General features: G+C 44.8%; 1 protein-coding gene across 1 annotated transcript in view; it reads right to left on the minus strand.

Moving 5' to 3' along the window:
• WDR93 (WD repeat domain 93) overlaps positions 1 to 21,120 on the minus strand; it is a 68,909-nt gene that overhangs the window by 18,983 nt on the left and 28,806 nt on the right. The gene's annotated exons all lie outside the window — the stretch shown is intronic.

A 21,120-nucleotide genomic window follows, 5' to 3' on the forward strand; every position in this document is an offset into this window, starting at 1 on the left:
CCAGATGTTTAATTAGTTTTAACAAAAAATTCCATTAAAATTTGTCTTGCTTCCAATGAACTAGATTTATAACCTGTGTAGACAGAGACAATTGAAAATCCCAAGAAAAATATTCTATGGGGAATCCAAGAAAATCTGTATCTCAGAACATTTTTTCCTATACTTGGGGACCTTCAAGGTCTGCAGACTCAGATAGAAAGTCCACATGCATTTTTCAGCTGTCACCATCACTTACTCACTTAACAAAGGAGAAAGAAAAGCCTAATTACTCATGGGTCCACTTTTAATTTTCAGGGTTAGTGATGTTTAAGAAGGAAAAAAAAAAAAAAAAAGGAAGAAAAACACAGAGATGAATTATCCCTTCACTTAGAGCAGTAAGAAGATAGTGGTGGTGTTTCCAGGCAGGCAGGTCCAGGGGGGAGTGCTCAGGAAGCTTTATAGCCCAGAGTGCTGTTCCAGCCAACATCACATAGTAGCTGCCAGTTTGCAACCTTCTGCAGTTTGTTTGCATGCTTTTAAGCAACATTTTGTTTTTAAGCAATATTTTGGGTCTAGTTTCTGAGTTATTCTACCCAACCTCATCAAGGCAATTTGTATTACCACCCTCCTCAGGCACAACTTCCCCAGAATCCTCATTTCAACAGGTCCAGCAAACATAAATTCTTTTGTCTGTACAAAAATGTTCCAATCTAGACTAAGGCTACTATTTTTTATTTAAAATAAAAAGTGTCCTTTCATCATAGCCTCCCTAGCTGTTATAGAAAACACTCCACATGCAGACAAATTGTTGTGTACAAATAACTACAAGCAGTTCCAACCTAGTGTTTTGCAATCCTATGTTCTACTATTATTCTGTTAAGCACAGAGAGATCTACAGTCATGTTTATTTTGGCTCTTCAACCCTCTGAGTGCCCCTCAGGTGCTGCTGTGACTGAGAACAGATCCATCCCCTAGGGGCTGTTAACATGATTTCCTACTTGTTGCAATTTTCTTTTCTCTTTTCCTAATTAACACTGTTGTGAAACTGGTTGCTCTCCCTTAACCTAACTCATTTTAACATATGCAGCAGCATTGACAAACTCCTCAATTAATTATTTAAAAATACCAATACAAACATGTTTTGGGGCATTGTACAACCACCTCAGTGTAAGTTGGACTGAGATATAAAGCAGATCCTTGTCTGAGCTGAAAAGAATTAGTTTTGATCACAGAAAAAGCCCTTAAGCACAATAAAACTTTGGTCTTTTTCAGGCTGCATTCTCATGTTTTCCTAGATGGAAAGAAAAGATAAAATTGCAAGCACGTTTCTTTCAGGGCAGATTTCAACCTTATACAAAATTGAAACCTTTGTCTTAAATAACACTTCCCCCTTTGCCATTGTGAGGGGCAAACTACATTAGCCAAGAACATTTTTTAAACAGCTTTTAAGAAAAATAGGTTTTTCTAGTAAACACAATCCCATGTCTAGAAGAAGCCTGAAAGGAATCTACTAAAACCATCCAAAAAGAAATATGTAGAAACAGCATATTCTCCTCCATGCAAGAAAAGGATTTTCCTGGTGCTAAAGCACCTCCACAGCTCAGCCCCAGCCCTTTCTCAGGGGATTCAGATGCATTTAATCAGATATTTTGGCTTCTCTCAGTGGGGTCAGGAGAGTTGTTCCAACACCTGACACCTTGGTAAATACTTGGATCTATAGAAGATGCATCCCTGTCCCTCACCAGCAAATTCCCGTCCTGGCACCACGGAGAGACCCTTGACAGCACCACAGCTCACGAGGAGCAAGATGTGTCAGTCAAATATACACAGGAGCCAACCTCAGCAGAAAGGGGAATCATGAAGGTCTTCCCATTTCCCTCAGGACCAGATTCCCCTGCTCCTCAGAACAGGAAGAATATGGGAGGGGGGTACAGCCCTTGGCTCATCTCCTGCCTCTGGATCCATCCCACTCCTGTGGCTGGCCTGCCCAGCAAACCTCCACTGGCATCTCAAGGCCATTCCCTGCTCAGGAAAAGCTCAGACAGTTTAGATGATCCTCCTGCCTTTCTAAAACGTGTCTTGTACTTGTGCCCAAGGCAGGAGCAGTTTAGATAGCATAAATAGAAATAAATGATAACTATAAAGCAAATAACAGCTGCGTGGAGGGAACGGCATCTTCTGGAGTGTATTAAGGCAGTGTTAAGAAGCACAGGACAAGCTGCACTGAATTTCAAATTAGGAGGAATGGCTTTTTTCTTCCTCCTCCCCGGTGAAACCCCAAGGCATTTCTCATTCTGCTCTGAGGCACAGTGCCAAAGCCTCTTTTAACAAAAACTTGTTTTCTGGCAAAGCATGGGGACTGAGAGACTCTGGCTTAGCTGAAAGTGTTCTGGTCTCAGTATTCCAGAGGGTGCCAGGCTGTTCTGAACTTCTTTAGCTCCCATGACAGCAACCTACAAAGTGTTGGCAGAAGAACTCTGTTTTCCCCTCATTTTCCCCAATTACAGTCATTCCTCCCTCTGCCCCATCGCAGACACAGGTCCCCTTCCCTGAGCACATCCCATTTTCCAGCCTTCCTTGGGGACACTTCCATCCTCTTACTCCTCTGAACTTTTCACTCCCATTGGGCATCTCCACAGCTCACCATTCAAGCCATGGCTTGTAAGAAGGAGTATGAAAGCACACGGTGTGTGGAGAACTGTTCATCATGAGAATGTATTTTACTATGCCATGTCCTTTGTCCAGCCAGTGGAAATGGGTGGAGAGCACCTCCTGCAAAGGTTCAAAGTGCCCTGCATTGATAATAAGGCCAGGGAAAGATACAGGGAAGAAAATAAATGCAAAATGTAAGGTGACACCAATGTCACAGCAGACTTGGAAATCTCTTGCATCTCAAACCAGGTGAGCCCTGAGAGGATTCACAGAGTGCTGCTTTCCCCCACCCAAATCAGGGATAAGATCCCTGAGCACGGGGAGGGGAAGTGAAGAAACAGCTCAGGGACATTGCAAGCAGCATGTTCGAGGTGATGGTGCAGTTAACAAAGGTCCACCTGGCTGAGGGAGTTGAATATGGAACTGAAGATGGCAGGTGAGAAGGCAGCAAGGCTGGTGTGACAGCAGCAGCCCCGAGCCAGAGCCGCAGCTGGCTTGGGCAGGAGGCAGAGGCAGCCGCGGGGTGCCCAAGGCTCTGCTGCCCAAACAAACCAGGGATGCTGCTCAGCATGTAAAACAGATGGCAAAAGGGCACAGGGCTCCTTGTAGCACGTTGAAAGGCACAACTCACAAATCACTGAGGATTAGACCAGGAAAGAGTCACTCCATCACGCCCTGTAGGGCCACCAGCACAGGGCGAAGCCTCTTCTCTGCAGCTTCTGCCACGGAGGGGGCTCTTGCATGACAGGAATGGAGCAGAAAATAAATATACCTTGGTACAATCCCGAACCTAAATGAAAATTTAACTTCAATTTGCACTCAAAAAAGTGGGTTTTTAGTGCTGGCACACAAATAGGATGACTAATATGAATGAGTTAATAGAAATGGAAATCACTCCCATCTGAAGTGAAAGTAAGAGCTAGAGCTTAAGGCACTTAAGTTCTGGGGACTGGGTAATTCCTGAGGATAATGATAATTAAAAAAAAAAAATCTATCAAGGCATAAATGACAGTGTGTGCTAGGAAACAGCAAATATAAAACTATGTTTAAGAGAGGTCCATTAATCCCACTGCATTGGTGTGCAAGATTTCCTGAACAAGTTATGAAGGGAACAATAATTAAAAGATATGGTGGTTAATGGAAAGTAGTATAAAATGTAGCATGGTTGTACAAAGAGAAGCTTATGCCAGACTGAATCCAATATCTTTCTTTAAAAAGATAACTAGTTTTCCACGGGAAAAATGTGGCAAGTCTAATCTATTTGGACATCTGTAAGGAACTTGGAAATAAAACTGCATGGGAAAGTGCTGGTTGGAGCTAGAATAAAAAGGGGTGCTACAAAAATTATTAGCAGTGAGAAACTCTTCAAGGAGCTGACCACAATACACACATGCTGTGTTCTTGTCCTCCCATCTTTTATCTTAGCAGTGGCCTAATTTTTTAAGGTTAGTCTGAGTTTCTATGGTTGATGAAATTTAATTCTCACATCTTAGGTACTTAATAAGCCCACACATAAAATAAGTGCTTTTTGGGGCTTTTTTTAGGGAATGTAAATTTATTGTCCTTTGAAGTAGAAAAGGACAGTGGTGTATGTCCTTAACTTCAGGAAAGTTCTGCAGAAATTTTATGTCCTAAACCATCCAATGTCTAATGCTCCCCAAGCCTGTATTCCTCTCCACAGCTGAAAATTTCTTCACATAGTTTCAGGCCATCCTCTCTCCCCTGCAAACTCAGTCACGTCCTTGCCAATGATCTGGTGTGAGGTTTGCTTCATGCTGCCTGAGAGGAGGCTCAGATCCTCCCTCTCAGCTTTACTGTGGATGCTCCTGGGGCACCACGGATGGACCCCAGGCATGTGCCAAATCCCTGCCCCACAAGGACCAGCAGCACTGGGGTGTGGTTTAGAAAAATACAACCCTTGGCAAAGGAGAGGACCAGGACCATTCTCCTGCCACCTGACAGGGAAGCTCTGTGGTTATGGCTGTTCATCAGCACAGTCCCAGCACCAGTCAAACCCAGCCTGCTGTGGAAAAGCCAAAAAAAAACCATTTCCCTGGGCCAGGAAAGCCCAGTACCAAACAGGAATGACACTGGTCTGGACCTCAGCTCTCTGTGCTGCCTCTTGGGAGGCTTTCTGCAAAGGCACCTGGCAGGAGCACATTCCCAACCTGAGTTTTGCCCAGGCACAGTGACTCTTCAGCTCCAAGATTGCAAGCACAATCTTCCCTATATAAGCAAAGTGGCAGATACTTCGTCAGCAGGAAAATGTCTGTATGGCTATTAAAGAAATCAAACCCAGAAAGGCTGCACACACCAAGTGGTACGAAACTGCTATAAAATTCAAATTAAGCTGCATTGCATTGCACAAACTTCCCCCCAAACCCACCCCATGTAAGGTTATTAAATGAATGTGACTGGAGTGCTACAGAGAAAAAAAAAATAATATGAAAATTCCAGTGCATAATTTTCCCATCTCCAAGCCATAATGTGGCAGTGCTAGAAGGTTTCCTATTTTGGAAACATCAGGCAGGCACATTCTGTCTCCATCCCAGCATGTCTTAATCAAAAGCATCCTGATCTCAGGTTCAACAGCTATTTGCAGGAGCAACCAGCAGCACACAAATGATCAGAGAGATTACAGAAGAGACAAGTCCTGTACCAAGAAGCCTTAGCAGGGTCTCCTACCCTCTCCAAACACAATCTTTGTGCTTCAGTATCTCCATACACTGCTGCAAGAACCAGCACAGTCAAGATGTGAGCAGTATGGCCAAACCAGACTGTCCAGGGCATCACTCATTCAAGGATGCTGAAGATAATTTGGGTTAATTGCACTGTGGCTCACCTTTCAGCCTTTGGCTACAGTGAAGAAAGTGGGAGAGACACTGGCAACAGGGTGGGAAGGTGCAGAACCAGCTGGGAAAGCATCTGGAAAGAGCAACAGCGTGTAAAATCAGAAGTTGGCTTTCTACGGACAGAAGAAGGTCCAGTCCTGATGTAATTTAAGGTTTAATTGCTTCAAAGAGATTCACCTAGGCAACAACTCACAGCTGTGCCCTCCCTGAAACCAGAGGTTCAGACGTTGTGAAATGGAAATCACTGTCAATGAGCCAGAGCTCCCTTTTCATTACAGAAATAATGAATAAACAGCTACTCCTCACAAAGGGCAATAGAAAACTTTACAGGACCATCCACAATTTGAATATTAACAAGATTAAAATATATTAATACCACAAGTGTTTGATCTTTTATGAGCAGGAAAAGAATATTAATTTACTGCTGAAGAATATTTTGGGGTTTCACCTCCTGTGATGACTCTCTTAGACAAAATCAAATCAATTCATGTTAGCACTTGTCTATCATCAGATCATACTGAGGTACCATTCAGAAGGTAATTGAATAAAGTTTTTAATCTTAGATGACATTCAAATACCAGTAAACAGCTTTCTCAGTATTAAAAAAAAATCACTCTAACTTAACAGGTGGCAGATGTAATGATGGCTTTTAAAGAGATTGCAAAAGAATGACAGAGCTGACTGTCTCTTCAGTGGTCTTTAGAAAACAAAGTTTGCTTGCAAATTTAGAGCCACTGTCTCAGAAGTTCTCTGGGAAAGCCTGGCTCTCCAAGGAGGTGGTCAGACACACTTTTGGTTGAGCTCCCTCACAGCACAGCCCTCACTTCTCCAGAGCCTGTCCTCCAGCACAGCTCAGGTGCTGCTGTTCAGCCCTGCCTCCCCTCATCACCTTTTTGGGCACATCTTCCCTCTGGAAGATTTAAGGAAATCAATATCCTCTGGTCTATGAGTGTAAGAGAGAGACAGTGCTTCCTTCTGGAAGCTTTATATTTTATTAGAACAGTGATGTAGGTTGTTTTTTTTTTTTTAAATAATAAAAATTGAATAGGAAGGAACTTGCCTGGAAGCCTTCCTCGATGCCTCCTTTACATTAATACAGATATTGCAAACCTTTTCTAGACATATGAACACTTAAAGGATTTGCTGACCTGGCTCCACCTTGACACAACAGTTCCCACAGCACCTGCAATAACATCCACCTGAAAGAGACATTGCCATCAAAACCCAGCGTGCCTGCTAAATTGAACAGTCCTGCAGAGCCTGCAAAATTCTCCCAAGATGAAAACAAAATAGTTTCACAAGAAGCCAATGCCCTCCAGGTTAGCAGCGAGTTCACCCAAGCCAACCCCAAGGGTTTTTCAGGTATCTCAGCTCCTGAATTCAGAGAACCAACCTCCCCTCGCTGCCTGACCTGTACACCAAAATATTCCCTGCCCTGCTGCCCTGCACCAGGCTCAGTCCTGCTTAACCTGCGTGCTGCCCACCACGTCCCCAGGCATTTGGGAAACCCCTGCAGTCAGAATTGCTCTCTGTTGTGGATGGTTAACAATCCAATTAGTTTAAAATTAGCTGGTTTCAAGGTGCAAGGCAAGAAAATATTTAAGTCAGGAGGAATCCTCCTCTTTAATTAACTTTGGTGGAAAACAAGTTTGTCAGACAGTATGGATATGTTTGTTTTGGTTCGGTAGATTTCTTAATAAACACATTAGGTGTAACATACTACAGTGAGCTTAATTGCACAGCTATAACAAAATTCAATGAAGAACATAGTTAACAATTGCTAAACTGCAGCAGCTCCTGTTATTGCTCACAGAGTTATTACAGCTGGCAGTGGTCATCTGGCTCCCCTAACAGAGCAGGGACTGCACCAACCCATAAAACAGGTAGGAGAGGGGAGAGACCGATACACACTTAAATAATTGTGCAGCAAGGCCTTATAAATTCCAATTTCTGCTAACACTGCTTCCCATTGAGAACAAGCAGCCTGGGCTGGCATGGTCCGTGCCTCTCCCAGCCAGGAGCTGCCGTGCTCCCTAGCCGAGGGCTGAGCTGGCTGTGCTCTGACTGCAGGGATGCCCCAAGCAGAGGGCCAGTCCTGCCAAGCCCTCCATCAGCACACCAGGGTGGTGGCTCATGGCATCAGTCACTCCTGTGGCACTCACCCATAGCCCAGGGAGGAGCAAGGAATTGTTCTTCTCTGCAGGTCAGCAGTGGCTTTAAGTGTTTCTGTCCCCAAGATGGGAATTCTTGGAAAGAAGAGCAGAAGGAAGAGACACAACCAGCTCCTCCCTGCTGCCAGGGCCATCCCAGCTGTAAGGATTATGAGACAGTGTCCCTGTCTGAAGGTCACAGCCCAGCAAAATGCACATATTTGTTCAGCACCAGCAGCACTGCAGCCTCAGTTTGGCTATTACTTGTCCGTGTGCTGCAGACCTCGCTGCTGGGAGCTCTCATTTTGCAGCAAGAGGAATGAATGCTTCTCCACACAGGATCTTCCTCTGGCAGGAGAAAGGAAGCCTGACTGGGGTGTTGGAGAGTGATCCTTGCGTGCTGCTAATGCAGAGAGACTGATGCTGCAAGAGCAGGGCAAGGGCAGATCACTGAGTCCCTGGGAGTCCTTGCACCATGAGCAGCACAGAGCAGCTCTGCACACACTGGATGAGACATGTCCCACCCCACAGAACCCCCCAGGAACACCCCCTCCACATCCCAACATCCAAGTGTCAAACTCAGCAGAGGCTGAGCCAGCCAAGACATTGAGCAGCAGTGACAGACACAAATAATTTTAGTTTTGTTTGACACACCTTCAATTTTCTACTCCTCCTGAGAACATGAGCAGCAGCAGTTGATCCTAATACACACACATACACATATATATATTATAGAACACATTCCTGTGATGGATGCCTCCCTTCCCTACCACATCTCTCAGTCAGCACACAAATTAACTTCAGTCAATCAATCATTCTGCTGTCTGCACCTAACACCATATATTAACTCCAGTGATAAGACAGTGTTAAGATGAAGTTTAGATATAGGCCTCTAACCTCTGGCTGGTGCAAAGGAGTCTACACAGCCCATACATTCACAATCCCATGAGAAGAAATACTTACTACCTCTGGTTTACTGATGAGCACAGACTGCATATCCATACTTTTATAGATACCTGGAGAAAGGCGAGGGAAGGTGCACTCCATAAGCATATTGATGAGTTCTGCAGAAGTGCTCCAAGTACCATTAGACACTCTAATATGATGTAGCCTATTAAGAGGAACACAAGCTGGACAAATCACTGCACTCTGTTACTTTATAAGTGACAGGCAGAGAGGCAGTGGACAGAAAGAAACCTTCTGACTAAAATGTAATCAGGCAGGAGACAGTGCACAGCAGGGCTTTTGTTGTTTTACCCATCATCCCTCAAGAGGAGAAAAACAATCCTTGCTTAGCTTTGGTGGCAGAGAAAAATTAATGCCACAGTGGGAGCGAGGGTTGAGGGCCTTTTCTCTACAAAACCATCCCTGAGGTCTGTTCATTCTTTTTTGCCTCTTCCCAAAAACAATCATGTCCCAAGCCATCCATTGCACACACACACAGAATTGTGTCATTTGTTCCACTCCTTGGTAAAGTCTACTTTGGTCTAAAACAGCAACAATTTAGCAAAGCAAAATGGATCCAGCTTCTTTTGGTAGATGAGGTGAATCAGTCAAGGAGAAGATGTGCAGTTTTCTTCCCTCTGCCTGCAGCTGGAACTGTACTTGGCCTCAGGTGGTTCAAAGCATTTCTGTTTAGAAATCTTGCTTGTCTGCCATTAAAACTGTGCATTGCCATTCAAGGGAAAGTGCAAACATCCTCCCCAGAGGTTTTGCAGGTGCTGGGCTGACCACACACCCCTCCAGACCACGCAGCCATCTCAGGAGGCATTGCCAGCTGTCCTTCCCCCTCAGTTTGGTGAATATTCTCTACTCAAAGGTGGTAACAACCAGAAGAAAGAAATAACTCCTTTCAGTTGCATCACAGCAGAAATCCTGGAGAGCATTAATTAAGGTCAAGGGGAAGAGCTAGGAGGGTTAAGAGCACAGGAGCAGTCAGCAGCAAAATATTGCCAATTAACATAAAAAGCACACAAGTTGTTTGTTCTCTTTAAGCTTGTTAAATATTGAAATTAAGTGTTATGAACTATTAAATAAAATTAAAGTCACAATTAACTGCCATGCCTCCCCTTTTAATGGCTCATTAGTGATGCTCACCAAGGAGCATCACCCACGCACAGCACCAACGCTGCTCCCTCTGGGATTGCCTGTGGAGACTTCCCATGCATCAGGCTCCCAGAAAAGTTGGTGGGCAAGAGTTTGACACTTGTGGATCAGGAACCAACCCCATCCATCTGAGGTAGACACAGCTGGAGAGGCATAATAACCAGCAGCAACCTCCTGAACATTTCAAGTGACAGAGCTCTTCTCAGAGCAGCTTTAAAATCCCCCCTCTACGTTTGCTAATTAGTCACACCTAAAAATACACCATTTGCCCCAGAGACCAAGAGGATTAAGTCACTATTTTTTCCAAAAGACATGATATTTTTATAGGAAGAAAATTTGGTAAATATATGGAAATTAACCGACTCTCCTAAAAGGTTCTCTGATTTTAAGTGAAGCCTGTTCTGCATCACCAGCTGTTTATATGTGCTGATTGAAAGCATAATTGACAAGGGATAATTGCTTATTCTTCCTAATACATGGTGAATTACATTTTTCTGACTCAGCACACCATGCTGATGAGAAGCCTCGCAAAACACTTGCAACAGAATCCGTTTGGAGGGCCGGAGCCAGACGCAGACTTCAACAGGAGGGGCCACTTGGACCTCGTCTTGAGCACTGGAGAGCCGTGCTGAGTCCTCAAGAAAGCTGTGACACCACCCAGGAGGGCTGGGTCTCCTTGGCACTACAAAATACCTCAGGTAAAAGCGCTACAGAGCTACCAGCACATCAGGAATGGTACAAATCTGCCGTCAAACACAGATGTGTTAAAAGTACACCAGGATCAGAGTTCAAAACTGTGAGAGGGTTTAAATATTGAGTATTCATTAATCAGGTGAATGCAAGATCTACTTAAGACCACAAGCATTTAATAATGCTGATAAAAATTAGCAAAGGCTGATAATTGCTTTGCAGAAAATACAGCCCAAGGAATGAGTGGGAGGAGGATTTAAACCCCTGTAGTATTTGAAAGGAAAATACTTTTGTCCTTAAAATGTTTCACAGCAGTTTAAAGGGGACAAAGAATTTTCAGAAATGGTTTTAGAGATTTGGGGAGTGCATTTGGAAGTCTTTCCAAAAACCTTGGCAATTAGTTGGAAGAAGGTATTATTGAATGTGCTCGAGTCCAACCCATTGCCCGGCTCAGCCCACAAGCAGGAAGGGTCTCCTGGTGTCAGCACTGCTGGCTGGCTGCTGCAGGGTCCTGTGCTGACAGGATGACAAAACTCTCCCTTGACCAAATGCTAATTGCAGTGCTCAGGAAAAGCTTCACACAAGTGAGGCCAGGGCAGCATTTTATGGATGTTCCCACAACGCACCCCAGCCCTCCTGACTTCAGAGACTTGGGATGAGTATCTCCAGCTTTATCAGATAAGAAGCTTATTTGAAATTCAAGGCAAGGATATTCCAAGGCTCTTCCTTTTCTGCATGTTCATTCTGTTCTAAAGCAAAGATATTTTATCTAATGCTTTTTAATTCTGGCTACAGAGTATAATTGGCCAAGACTGGAAGATAAGCAGTTAAAAATCTCCATTTCCTTTTTAAATTAATGCTTTCTTGAAAACAACCTAAATCACATTCAATGAACTCAAAATATTTAGTGCTTATTCAGTAAATTTCACAGGAATTAATTTTTTGTTTATATCCAAACAAGCCTTCTGATTTTTGAAATACAGTGTTCCTTCAAATTAAAATCTGCTGGTGGGAGATGTAATCTAACATTTCCTTCAGATTAATGCCATCAATAGAGAGGACATTTCTTGAACAACCTTACTGCTCCAAAGAGCTATTAAAGGATGCAAAAGAAGTTACAGGTGCAGAGGTGCAGAGTTCATCCTCCCAGAGTGCTCCTCTTGCTGGCTCTCCCATCCCCACACACAGGTCCAGGTTCACCTCCCATCACCCACAGGGGTCTCTGAATGGCCACAAAGTGACCAAATCAGGGTCTCTCTTCCAAATTTGTGCACCCCACATGATCACTGGCTGGGTGGTTCTCAGCCACAGCTACATCCTGATTTATACATGCACTCAAAAGCATCCCAGTGCTTTTGCACAGCCTTTGCACAGACTTCCTTTGGAGTCAGCAGCAGTGCAGAGGAAAGGGCAGCAAATCCTGCCAGCTCCTGTGAGGCTTTGGCCTGGCACAACTTCCCCAAGTCAAAGCTGGGCAAGGAGGAATCAAGGTGGGACATCATCAACCACATCAGATCTTAAGATGAAGTGGTAATGGCCTAGAAGGTGCCACTGGAGAGGATTAGCAAAAGGCAGAGAAGCACTAATGAGACAGATTAACAGTGATTTTGGCTTATCTGTTCTTTCCTAAGGGAGGAAAGAATTTCTAACAGCAGGACATGTGGTCTCAAGCAGCAGTTGAAGCTTTGGGAAGTCTTCCCACCATGTTCCCAGGCCCCCACATCCATCTTTCATCAGTGTTTGCCTGGGTGGAGAGGTGGAGCAGACCCCCTTTGGCACCCCAAGGACCAGCCAGTGAGCTGCCATGGGGTGTAAAAGGCTCTGCAGTGTGACATGGGAACACAGCGCCTGGAAAATCTCCATTTCAGAATCCTGCTGTTTATTTCAGGGAGATAAAAAGGAGCAGTGGAAAGCTGTGAGTCTTTGAGGCACTTCAGGGCTCCAGCAGTGATGCCCAATTAACACAAAAGCCAGGGCCAAGCACAGCCCAGAGCACTGGGTGCAGGTTACTCTGCACAGCACAGGCATTACCATGCTTGGAGGTGCTAGGCTGCTTTCCAGAGGCTCTACTGCACCTCACAGAGTTATTTCCTTAACCTACTGCTGTAGGCTATGGGTGTAGAAGCAATACAACAGAAAAATAAATGAGGGTAACCCAAAGAAAATAAACCTGCACTTGCTTCAAGGAAACTGCTGGCTCATTCACCAAGCCTGCCAGAGTTTAAAGAACTGTTTGGTCAACACTCAGGCATGTGGTGTGATTCCTGGGGTGGTCCTGGACAAGACCAGATAGATTTCAATGATCCTTGTGGGTTCTTTCCAGCTCAGGATAATCTAGGATTCATCAGCTAAGAATTAACTGGCCATGGCTGCTCAGCTTGGCTTTTGCTGGCCAGGATGAGTATCTGCTGCAAAAGCACCAGGTGAGCTACTAGCTGATAGAAAGGGTTAAAGATGACTGCAAGGCAGGCAGATCTGGACTTTCAATACAGATATCTCTAATTAGGGCCATGGGCTGGGGACAAGAGAAGGACAGCCAGCCTAGGACCCAGTACAAGCTCACACCAAACTACTGGGTTTTACAGGGACCACTGGTCTTAGCCAGGGTCATGGGGACCTGAGCAGAAGGCTCAAAACAGGCTGAGAAAATGAGTAAGGAAAGTGAGTGTGCTAGAGATGCAGACCATGTAATTACAGACAGAGACACCTGGATGGCTTAACAGAGGTAAATGAACTTAAGTCCATTAAGGTCTAACAGAAGACAGCCAGTGATCAAGTGTCAGTACTAAATAGGGTGGAGGAATTTTGCTTTTCAGGGCCATCACCAGTTTGTTGTGCATATCAGGATCCCAACAGGGCTGCCGGGGCACAGCTGGGAGCAGGAAGCAAGCAATAACATTTTCCCATAGCTCATACAACACAGGGAGACCAGGAAAAGCCAGGAGATGAGCCAAGGCACACACAGCAGGGACTTCAGAGCCACAAACCTCTGTCTCAGCTTCGCTGGGAGATGCCTCTCCTCATGCAGCAGCTCTGGCTTCTTGTGACACCTTGTGCCACCGCGCTGCACATGAGACAGAAAATGGCTTTTTCAGCCCTGAGCCCACAGCACTCAAGAGGCCTCTGGCTTTGTGCTGGCCAGCCCTCACCTGATGTGTTAAGGGGATTGTGCATGGAGCTCAGAGGAGCAGCAAGAAAATGTTCAGAGAAGCTTTGGGCTCCAAGAACTCATTGGGCTTCTACTCCTTCCTCGCACTAGGCAGCTGGGAAAAAATTCAAGCCAAGGAGGATTGCAGCAGCACACTTTGCACCAACACGTGTGCAGTTTGTGCTTTCCTGCTCTGTCCTTACAGAGAGACGTTTCAACGCCAAGCAACCACCTAAAGAGAACAAGCATTGCAAGAAGGCAGAGAAAAACCCACTTTTCTGGCCTGTATCAGAGCTGTTGGCAAAGAAAAGGAGAACCTGAGTGTCCTTCTCAGGAGATGCTGAGTGACCAGCAAGCTGTGCCCAGCAGCCAGACCTCTGAGGGCACCAGCTGCTTTGCAGAGCTGGGCCCTGAGCCTTGTGCTGCCATCCCAGCCCTGGTGGCAGCTGTGTCCCAGAGCCCAGTGGGAGCCACCCTTGGTGGCACAGGTGCTGCCTCACAGTGCTCCAGAAGAGAACAAGCTGCCTCATTCAAACAAGAGAACTTGAATCCCTGCCCAGCAAACCGTGCTCTTGAAAGGGAACTTTCAGATCAGCGTTTATTAATTCTGGAGTGCGATTTTGTTTCCAAGAAACTTTCTCAGCTGAAACAATGAAAAAATTGCTGGTTTGGCAAAGTTTCTGATTGAGAATTCAAGCGACAGAGCAAGTGTTTTGCTGATAACGAAATCATATACATTTTTGTTTTATAGACACTGCTATTTGCTGCAGAATATTTATAGGATGTGATAAAAATCTACACACTCAGCACAGCTCAAACTTCTTTCCACAGACAGGTCTCTACCCCATCAGAAGTTTTGTTAGGACAGAGGAGCTGCCTCTCAGAGGTCCAAACAGATCTGCTGCACCAGTGGCCAACTCACCCCCTGCCTGGGACCAGGACTGCCAAGAGCAGCTAGCAGCTGCACAGGACTCATCCATGCTCTTGAGTTCCTGTTAACCAAACAAATTTCACCTGGGAAAAGAACCCAAAATTCAGTTTAGCCAAGAGAAACACGCAGTTGTCCTGCTGCTGTGCACAAAGCACATAAAAGTCTATTCAAGAGCTCTGTGTCCCTCTTATATCAAATCAACATTAGGCCAAATAGATGCTCTCACATAAGCTGTTCATAGGCTTATGAATGTAGTTTTATGCAACTTAGAAGTTATTTTCTTTTTTTTCTTGTTTTTTAAACCTCTTGCTGTTAAGACTGCAGGCATAAGGAAATTTCCAGCTCTGGCTCTTGCCCCATTTGCTTTGCCCAATAGATCTTCAGGCAACAGTGCAGATTACTTGATTGTTGCTAGATCTCACACTGCCACCTCTGAAAATCAGTGTGCTGACAGCCACTGGTGACTGGAGGCCAGGGCAAGCATCTGGCAAATGGCTACGAGCACTGCTGTGGGGGAAGCAAGGCTATCCAGCCTGGAGTATTTATCAGACTGCAGCAGAGCTGACTTGCCTGCTAAATAGGGTGGGTTGGGGTTTTTTCCTCCATTCAGATGAGGAGGGAGTTGGAATCTCATACAGCTATTTGCTGGAAAGGAACAGCTTTCCACTCCAGCAGCAGCAGCCCTGCCTGAACTACTACCCTGACAGCCAGGATATATTGCCTTACTACTTTTGCTAAGAACAAAATCCAGGGATTTGCAGCTACAACCCCCACCATTAATCATCTGGGTTCAGAGATTTTACTTCTGTGCACCTCCAGCAGAGCCCTTTGATATGCAGAAGATGTACCAAGCCCCAGGTGATGGCTCTGATACGGGGAGGTTCAAGGGCACAAGCCAAGAGCAGAGCTTCCATTCAAATGGCCACGGGGAAGTGGGGGGCACTGTGAAGAGCCTGGAAACCATCCCTGAGGCCTGCTGGAGGTGAAGTCTGACTCAACTGGGAATTGGAGGCTGCACCCAGCAGGTCAGGCCCCCAGCTGATGTGCTCAGACCCGTGTTTGGCAGGTGAAAGCACCCCAGGCGAGTTGTGATGTATCTGCCACCATTGCTGAACACACCTGGTTCCCTTCACTCATCAATCCAGGGAGAGGCCATTACTGTTATTGATGTGCCTCAGACCTCAGGAGCCCTCAGACTTCCAACCCCAAGAGCTTTAAAGTCATGAATTAAGCCCTAAGGGTCATTATTAAAAAAGCTGCAACCACTGCATTATTTTCATCTGCCGTCTGTTTAAATGCTTTAGGCTATACTTAGCTCAAGGTTTCTCTCCACAAGAGCTAGAAATTCACTTGCTCTAAATGAAAAAAAAACCTTCCAATTGTCCTGGAGTTATGCAGTGATTTGAACTGAAGTTTTCATTACTGTGATACTTGCAGTATAGGCAAAATGCTCCAGTGCTTCCAACTTGTCCTTGAGAATGTATTGCTCAAGGTGGGGAAGGATGGAAATCCAGGATCTGGTCAGAGCTCATCTCCCAAATGCATATGGGAAAAAATTATCTAAGACAGAAGTGCCACAGTCCACATCAAGGCAGTGATTTCCTTTGGTGTTTGCCTGCCCTCCCCATCACTGATCTTAAACCACTAGATTAAGAGGAGCTTACTTTACCTTAAGTTTTCAACTTGGGTTCATTTTCAAGCCATCACAAGTGAATTGAAAAGTAAACCACAGATTCAGTTTCCTAATCCACTCTGGTGGATGCACCCCATTCCTCACAAACAGCCTTCATTCACCTGCTCTCACCAAGAGCAGCACTGACGGCAAAAAAAAAAAAAAAAAAAAAAAAAAAGGAGGTGGGGTAAGAAATAAGAATATCTACATATCTACCCTCAGAAATAAGCCTTTTTAAAATTTTCTTCTTTACTGAATTCCCTTTTCCCCAAATCCTAAAGAGAAGCAAAGATCAATAGATTAAAAGATGTTCTATTCTGCAGCCACAATATTTGAAGTCCTTAGACCTCAGCCAGAAACAGCCCATTTAGATTTTCATTACTTCTAACTCTCATGGTAGAGTTTATGGCTACACATTAGGACCTAAAATGGCACCAACATTAGACTTGGCCTTGCAAAAGAAAAATAAAAACCTTTTTCTTTAAGAGTAGCTTTCATTTCTATATTCAGTAAGAATTCAAGAAAAAAAAAGCCCAGTATGTCTCTCAAGCTAGAGAATGCTCTGTTTTATTTTCTGCTTTATAAAATAATCCTACTGAAAACATTTCTCTGCATACATTCAGTAACTCTATTCCAACAGAAAAGGAAGCCCTACCCAATACTGTAGATAGCCTTAACAAATATTGAAAGGATTGCATGACAAACACCAGGGCCCTGCACAGAGCTGGAATCCAGAGCAGCACTGAAGGTGGATGCATCACCCCAGACTGGAGGTGCTCAGAAACACCCTTGCTGTGCAGCAGTCCCCTCTGTGGGTAGCAGCTCAGGCAATAGCAATATGAAGAACATTTATTGCAAGACATCCATGAAAGAAACTCATGAGGAGCACATGCATTCCCACTGCTGCTAAGGGAATTGTTCCTTTAGGGAATGAGAGCATTCAGTGGAGTCGGTGCAAAGGGTCTCATTTGTAAATTATAGACAGCAGCTATCCCTCATCTATCTCACAGGGACTGACTCCTTGGAAATTGGGAGCAAATTCTGTGGGTCCTCACACCCTTGAGGAGGACCAGACCCTTTGCACAGCCCCCATTGCATTTTTGGGTGGCTGGATTTCAAGAGGAAAAACAAAAGGACTAAGTTGACCTGCATTAAAGTAATTTCCAGATTCAAAAATCACCAGTCCTGGTTGAAACAATTTGTATTTCCTCCTCCTGATGCCAAGGTCTCCTTTCTGAGATCACCAAAAGCTCTAAGAGCTGTACCACTCACAAGGGCAATGACAATTCCCTTAATATGCAATTTCAAACCACCCACCACACTCAGTCATTCAAGTCTTTGATACTCATCTGCTGCTTTACTGAGGCCCTTTGTTGAGGCACAGTGGGATAAACCTGAAGCTCTCTAGAGTGAGCCAGTTTTCACAGAATGTGGCTTTAACAAATTCTATGTAGCCAACTGGAAAATTAAAAACTGTCTTTTCTTTCCCTGGAATTCATTAAGGTTGAAGTAGCCTTCTTAAGTGTCTTCTCAACATGTCAGTGCTATCTAATCAATTGAAGATAAATTAAGGGTTTGATCAGACTTTCTTTCACAGGAATTGACCTGATGAGTAGAGAAAATACTTTGCATTTTACTTCATCCCGTGCAAGAAGAAGAAAAATCAACTGTACCTTGCTACAAGTGGCCAATTTTGGGTACTTGAGGCCACCTGACCTTAAGCATCACTCAGTACCCATGCTGTCCAAGAATGACTGTACAACATTCTTGCTTTGCATTTGACTCTGCAGGACAATTGTCTTAGTTACTATTTCAATAGCTTAAAATTGGCACAGTTTGAAGTGCAGCAGTACAGACTGGACCATGGAAACCCAAGCAGTGCCACCCAAACAGCCCCCTGAGGTCACAACAATGCCTCCTCTAAAGCCTTCTTGAGAGATGAACACTTGATTTCTTTACTCAAGAAGACAGCACCACAGTCTCTGGGTAGTCCAGAGAGATCAAGCCACTGTAAAATCACAGAGTCACTGAGGCTGGAAAAGACCTCACAGATCTTTGACTCCAGCACCACCATGTTCATCACGAAACCACATTCCTCAAGTACCACATTCGCTTGACTTTGAACTGTTCCAGGAGCAGTGATCCCACCACTTCCCTGGGCACTATTCCACTGCCTGACCACCCTTCCAGTGCAGTTTTTCCCAAAATCTATTCTGTAAACCTCCCCCAGCACAGCCTGAGGCCATTTCCTCTCATCCTGTCCCATTCACACATCCAAAATTCCTGCTTCCACCATTACCTAAACCAGGCAGGAAAAAGGCTGCAAAGCCCACACCACTCTTCTGTCCAGCCACCTGCAGGGTTTGCAGAAATACCCCCACAGAGAGGGAAAAAGCATCTCCACAGAGGCATCTTTCCAGCATCCCAGTGCAGTGCTTCCCTCCCTTCCCAGGAGAGACACTGCCCTGAACACAGCAGCTCTGCTTTGCTGCCCAGGAGCCAGCACTGCTCAGCAGCACTGACAAACCTGTCCCCACATCCTTCACCCTGAGAGGCTTCTCAGACACACAAAGCTGATGGCTGCCAACCTCCCATGTACCCATAAAATCCTGAAACAACCAGGTATTCATTTCAGGGAAAGTGTTGAAACAAAAATAGAAAAAATACAAAAAATCCCACAGGAAAAAATAGAAACAAGAATAGAAAGAAAATAGAAAAACCCATAGGAAAAAATAGTTTATGTTTGAGCATAATAGATGGCCTGGGAAGATGACAACCTTTGTGTATTTGTTGATAGAACAAGCTGATGATGTGACTGGGCCACAAGAGAGGCTAATGAGTTTCTGCAGTTATTACAGAAGGTCTGCTCAGGAGAAGCTGAAGATCAGTATTATTGCTCAGGCCCAGGAATCCCAATTTAGGAAAGATCTCATTCAGACTGAAACAGGTGCAAAGAACCATACATGTTTAGTTAATCTCACAAAAGAAGATTAAAAATAACTCATTTCAGTTTGCAAATGAAAGTCTAGTGGTACAATTGCAGTCTTTGAATAGATCAGGGAGATTACCAGCATCAGACCCTGCCTATTTTTACACTGAGAGCTGGAGTGACCCTTGACTCCACCAACAATGTCCAAGACAAAAAGCAGTATGGGCACAAGAGGAATTTCTACATTTAATTTCCAGCACAGATACATTGCCTAGTGAAATGTCTAAGTGCTAGATGAGGGCATAGCTGGAAAAGCTTTCCCATAGGAGAGGAAGAAATAAGCACCCCTTACTAAAAAGATCCCACCTGCTTGCAAGTTTTCTGAACAGGACTGGGATCCTTCCTTGAGCCAAGACAGAGCTAAACTTTCAGCCACTTCCCATCTTGCCTGACCCCACAAAGCAATTTGAGTGGATACCAACAGCCCCAGTAGCATCTCCAAAGCTGTTCATGTTTTTCAGTCTCCTCATCACTGAATATTTCCATTAATCAGGTTTTTCAGAAGAGGGATATGGGGAAGCAAGTTTAATATACTGAAAAATTAAAAATTTAGGGGCAGGATAAAACAAATTGAATCTTGTGTTAAATTATACCACTGTAGGGATGCCAGTGCAATTTTATCATTCATACTTAGTCTAATAAAAACTCTCAGACCTTTAATTTATCTCCCCTCCAGAACCATCCTGCACCATGAAAGAGTTTTTCCACAGAGCAGAGGTCAGGCTGAGGAGCACCACAAGCTGTAAATACAGCAACTGGCTTCAGCTGCTTCCCCAGGGAACAACACCAGAATACTCTGCTCCAAGGATAAATCAGAGATAAGCATAGTACCTGAGAACTCACTTGCTTTTATGTTCTGTACAACTGCTTCACTCTCAAGAGTGTAAAACTACACAAAACAAGGATGGAGGAGTCTCAGCTGGGCTTGGCCTCCTGCACAGTGTCCCCTACAAGGATAATTTGTGGTTGTTGCTCATCAAGAGGACAAGAGAACAGCTTGCCTTTCTCCAAAGCCATGATCCAGCCTCAGGATCTAGGCAGCTTCCTCAGACCAGTCCCAAATTATTTGTGAAAAGGCAGGGCTGTGCACCAAGCAGTTGCTGCAGCTGACCCCAGCAGGCAGAGCAGATAGAGCTGGTGCTTGCATAGCCTGCAAAACATGCTGTACTTTTGTCCTCAGGCCTACAGGGATCTGTGACAGATATTTTGTGCATCTTCTGGGCTAGAGATGTATTGCACAGCTGCCTGAGCTCAGTGTGCCAGCTGTTCCACATTAGCCCCTTGCCCCCACACTCATTTGCAGCCCTGTTCTGAGTTGATTGTCCCAAGATGGGAACTCAGCAAGTTCTGGAAGATCTGGGTGGATTTTGATTTCACATGAAGTTGCTCAGTGAAACCTTTCTACTCCATATCTATTTCCCATTTGCACTTGCAGGAGCAGTGATCCCTGCCTGCCACCCACCCCAGCCAGCATTCAAGCTCAGTCTGTGCACCAGTGCCCCCAAAACAGGCAGGGTAAAATTTCCACAGTGCCTTTTAAAACAGTTGCAACTTTAAAAAGACAACAAGAAAATGAACAGCTGACTAAACTGTTGCATGGTTTCGAGGAATTAATAATTTCCCTTATTGGTACAAGCTATGCATTCATAAGCAGCTCAGAGCCTCACCAGACTGAATCATTTTAGCTGGAAGATGAGAAACTGCAAAAGTTCAAGGTTTCCACAACAGCAACCAGGCTTTAGTTGAGGAAATGCTATAAACAAATAAGCAAAACACCTCCCAGCCTCAAGATGCTGGAGACTCAATTCCATCTTAGAGAGCTGAGATGCACTGGAGGTGGGGATGGGCTCTGTGGCAACTCTGCAGTGGCCTCATCCCAAAATGACACAGGAGCACAGGGCTTTGGTGCCCGTGGGCAGGAAGGCACCAACCCTGGAGACATCAGTAATTT

The sequence above is a fragment of the Lonchura striata genome, chromosome 10 (assembly GCF_050655825.1).
Source record: "Lonchura striata isolate lonStrDom1 chromosome 10, ASM5065582v1, whole genome shotgun sequence".
NCBI lineage: Eukaryota > Metazoa > Chordata > Aves > Passeriformes > Estrildidae > Lonchura > Lonchura striata.